We start from the raw sequence: 5,052 nt of genomic DNA, 5'->3' as shown, positions 1-5,052 counted from the left end.
CTGCTTCATTGTTGTCTTCTATTAGTTTATGATGATAAAGGGTTAGTGTCCAGCCCAGAGGTGTATATGGTGATAAGGCCTGACCAGTTCCTACTACCACCAAATTAATTTTTTTCTTGATTAGGCCACAGCAAGTAAACATTATGGATGACATCAGTGCTTGCATTGATTTTCGCCCGCCTGTTTTGAAAAAAAAAGAAGTCTCCTCTCGAGATGGTCAACATGACTAAGTACCAAAAACGGGAAAATGTATCGTGTTGAAGCCATGAGTGTATAGTTATAGAAGTGAAACTTGTTAAGTAGTTATGGAAGTGACACTAGTGAGGTACAATGTAGTCTTTACGTAATGTTGTTAGATACCAGTCTACCACATTAGTGTCACTTTGTGCTCTTCGGCAGTGATACTTAATACAACGTTAATTACGGTGTCTATTTTTAAAATTCAGGCATGTAGGCAAAATTTAGTGCTACCAGTCGAGCTATGGGGACATCCTTTTTTACAGACGAGAGATTGAAAGTGATCTTTTAGCAGAGATACGTGTACAGTGACATCTCAGATGATTTGATAACACTAACTCCGAACGTGTTGCGTAAGTGGTAAGCGATCCCGTTAGCTTGCTTCGCTGGATTAGTGGGTGGGTGTGGGAGTCATGTTGTAAGGCTCTGGATCGCAGTTCGTATGCCTTACCCGTCAAGCCTGTGCATGTAAAAGAACCCAACACACTTATGGTGTAGGGATGACCCGGTGTGCTTGGCTTTATATGCGAGCCATAGCGAAGCCGCATTGTGCTACCAGTTTCTTCAAATTGAAGATGACAAAGGAACTAAGAAAGTGAAAGTGATCTTGAACCAGTTTAGCTCACTGAAGAGCTATTCTTACACTGGTCCTGAAAGAGAAGACTGACACGATATACATTGTTTACAGGTTCATCGTACCCGGGAAATTGCCCTACACGTCGCTTTTTTCGACAAGTACAATTAACAGTTGACCACGGCTTAACGTCCCGTCCTATCCTACGGACCGTCACCCTTCCCAGTAGCGTGCATGCCGGGTGAGCGACAACAGCTACACTCAAGCAGATGCTGTTGGGGGAAATTATGACCTTATCGTATGCCCCGTTTTCTGTCAGCTCTCTTGTTATCTCCATGAAAAATGGAGATATTGTTTTTGGTGTGTTTGTTGTTGGAGAGAACTGACAAAAAGAACAACGAGGCATATGATAAGGAGGTCAAAATTTTCCCCAACAACATCTGCTTGGAGAGTAACAACAGGATTCTAAGTCACCGGTGAGTAATACTGTCGGATTAGCGGCTTTTTGGTCCAGAGGCAGCTAGGGTCACTGACTACGCACGGTAAGAGTCTGACTGTAAGCCCCCCCTCTCACTGGACTAGCGGCACGCTGGTGGCGTCGCTGCGGCCGATCGAATTGACAGAGCTCTCAACGAATTATTGACAAAAAATGAATATTTAAAGCTTTGTGTGTTTTGTTGTCTTCATGGTCATACTTGTACATTTTGAACGATATTCCCCATTATAAAGTCAAGGGTAACAAAAATCCAGTTTTGGACGCAGCGACGCCACCAGCGTGCCGCGGGTCTAGGGAGAGGGCGGCTTAATATACTTAAGTGGACATATGATTTTGCATATCGAAAGAAGACAGCACCATGATGAGTACGTTTTAGAAGTCGAGTAAACGATCAGCATCAAATTTAAGTTTTAACCAGTGAAACGCATGCAGAGATCTGGCGTGTTTTAAAACACATGGCCATTGGGAATTGTGAAAAGGCTACAAATGTATAATCACATGTCCCTGCAGCTCAACTGGTAGTAGCCTCACATGGTTTCAATCAGTTTAGAGACTCCGGTTCAAATACTGGGAAGTGCATCTCGGTTGGGGCTGCACCCGTCTTTTGGAAGGGGCGTAAAATGGGGGTCCCGTGTCCGAGCAGGTGCCTCGAGAACGTTACAGGGGAGGCTTAGCAACCCCTCACTGTAAGATATACACGGATTCTATAAAACAGCTTGATAACCTCTGTGCCTCTTGGCACTACAAGGTCAACAACAACTCTTTCAAGGCAATTGTTATTCTATCGGTTAATGCCACTGATCAATTACCTTGTATCCATATAACATAACATTTTGTCATATTGTCAAACAGAAAAAAGGTCACTTGGCACATTTGCACCCACCTTATTCCATCTTAAGCGTTTTATATCGAGATGATTCAGAATACATTTCTAAAACAGCTAGAAGCCTCTTACCACCCTTTATTTTTGGCAAGGGTAGCTCTCCTATCAAAACGTGATGGAATCTTAGAAACCCCGCAAGCCAGAAAACAGTAATGATGTGATTATTATTGATACTCTCAGTAGTCCGACACATTGCTTCGTCCAGCGGGCGTATAGGAAAACCCAGCTGACTGCAAAACGTATGAATATGCAGGATGTCAAGGGTATTTGATTAGACCCGTGCAAGCGCGGAGGTAAAATTGCATTCGATGCATGCACGTAAAACTTTAAAAGAAGGAAAAACTTTTTGAGGTTACTGCAAATGGTTATATTTTCGCGGCTGTTTTCACCGCGGACAGAGTCCTCTAATGCTAGGATAAGTGACTGCCAACACCATGAGTAGTACAATACTATCCAGAGAGCACATGCGGTATACCCTATACAGATCAATGACAGTTGATCACGCCAGCCTTGCCGAAAGCGACAGTTCTGTCCGGCTGTAGCAGCCCTGCCGAGTCACTAGTTGGTGTGAGACCGAGTGCTAGATCATAGTTTCCGGCGGGACTGGCTGTCCGGAAAGACACCAGTGTTTCATTATTTGACTGTACATAAAGATGCTCTTGTTTCCACCGCGAACCTAAAACCACCATGAACACTACATTTTCTTCCTACCGCGAAATTGGATCCCCGCGAACTTTAACCAATCTGTAGTATTGAGCAGGCAATACGCGTGCGACATCTGCAACGGGAAGCGTTTTCAACATGTCGTATCAACAGCAGTGTTATGTGTAGTGCAGTTTGTGTACCATCACCCATGTGTAGGTGTGTAAAATCAACAGTGTTATGTGTAGTGCAGTTTGTGTACCATCACCCATGTGTAGGTGTGTAAAATCAACAGTGTTATGCGTAGTGCAGTTTGTGTACCATCACCCATGTGTAGGTGTGTAAAATCAACAGTGTTATGTGTAGTGCAGTTTGTGTACCATCACCCATGTGTAGGTGTGTAAAATCAACAGAGTTATGTGTAGTGCAGTTTGTGTACCATCACCCATGTGCAGATGTGTAAAATCAACAGTGTTATGTGTAGTGCAGTTTGTGTACCATCACCCATGTGTAGGTGTGTAAAATCAACAGTGTTATGTGTAGTGCAGTTTGTGTACCATCACCCATGTGCAGGTGTGTAAAATCAACAGTGTTATGTTTAGTGCAGTTTGTGTACCATCACCCATGTGCAGATGTGTAAGATCAACAGTGTTATGTGTAGTGCAGTTTGTGTACCATCACCCATGTGCAGATGTGTAAAATCAACAGTGTTATGTGTAGTGCAGTTTGTGTACCATCACCCATGTGCAGATGTGGCGATCCCAGTAAAGCTATCAGCATGTCTGCGGAGGCGAGTAGGCATGTACATCACCATCTACAGATCAAGCACTTGTGTAAAAATAGCTACAAATGACTGTACATTATATTTGTCATCTGTAGAACTCACTGTGCTGGTCCCACGGCTTTTCAATACGCATGGTATTTGTTAATTTTTGACCCATCTCTGCCCTTGTTGCCCTTCGGGTCACATCGTTTGGCCCGCGGGCATCCCTTCCACCCCGGTTCACTGGACAACTCCGGGGCATTCAATTACCGCAGCCAACAGACCGAGGTAGGCGGTAATGGAATGAAAAATGACTTTTGGGCAGGCTTGTGAAATAAATTCAATCGACTCTGGCTGGGGCATGTTGTTTTCACGAGACTTTTACCTCCGAGAGTTGATGAGAATTCCGTTAGTGAGATGGAGCTTACAACACTTTACCAGTACCGTTACATGCCGTATGGACGTACACTATCATAAACACGGGAGATATGACTTACCGGTAACATCCGGTCAACATAGTGAATTATTATACCTTCTTATTGCTATCATGCTTTCCTTATATACAAATATCAGCACTTATAATTATGTACTAGATTTAATTCTTACAAGTTGGATATGGCACAATATGATAAATCTATATTTATCATTGTCAGCGAAACTACAAATCTAAGCAGGACATAGACCTATTACAGTACGTTATGTATGTCAATACTGTTGTACATTCAAACAACTATATTTCTATTCTGCCATTTTGATAAAAAAGTATGTTTTCCGTTAATGCATCATAATGTTTGTCAACTGACCAGAAAGAAGAATCGCACAGTTGAGTTTACCCTGCATCCATCTATCACAAATGGTCTGAGGACAATGTTGACATGTCGAGCTTTTGTGACATAGTCTTGAAAACTATGACGATTTGAATTAGCACAAAGCTATATTTCACTCGTCCCCACACCAACATGGAAACGTTGGTTAAATCTATTTTTACTGCGAAGATATTACTATGTTATATTGTAGTATTGTTATATTGTAATATTGACATTAACATACTGAATGTTCAGATTGCTTTTCCCACCACTTGGTACAAATTATATATTAACTGGTATCCGATTTATCATTGTATACTTACAACGCCACCGTCATTTTCTACTGATGAACACGCTTTCATGACTAGCGGTTTCCGGGTTAGAGTAAATGTCATGTTATTCTATAGAGAATAGTTCATTCTTGTCTGCGGAATTGGGAAGACATTTAAATGTTGTCTCATGAAAAGATGTTCCCAAATGGAGTGAAACGGAAAAGAGAAAGAGGACGACGCTTTTCCATGGAAACGAAGTAACGGAAAGCCAAGAAAGACTTCCATCCCCCCCCCCCAGATGACAGAGACTTGGGCATGTTGTAAAACAATCTTTATACTTTATTGACACAACAAAAGTACAGCGACGTTTGTAAGGTCT

This window comes from Branchiostoma lanceolatum, chromosome 1 (genome assembly GCF_035083965.1).
Source record: "Branchiostoma lanceolatum isolate klBraLanc5 chromosome 1, klBraLanc5.hap2, whole genome shotgun sequence".
Lineage (NCBI taxonomy): Eukaryota > Metazoa > Chordata > Leptocardii > Amphioxiformes > Branchiostomatidae > Branchiostoma > Branchiostoma lanceolatum.
This window is presented reverse-complemented; position numbering follows the sequence as displayed.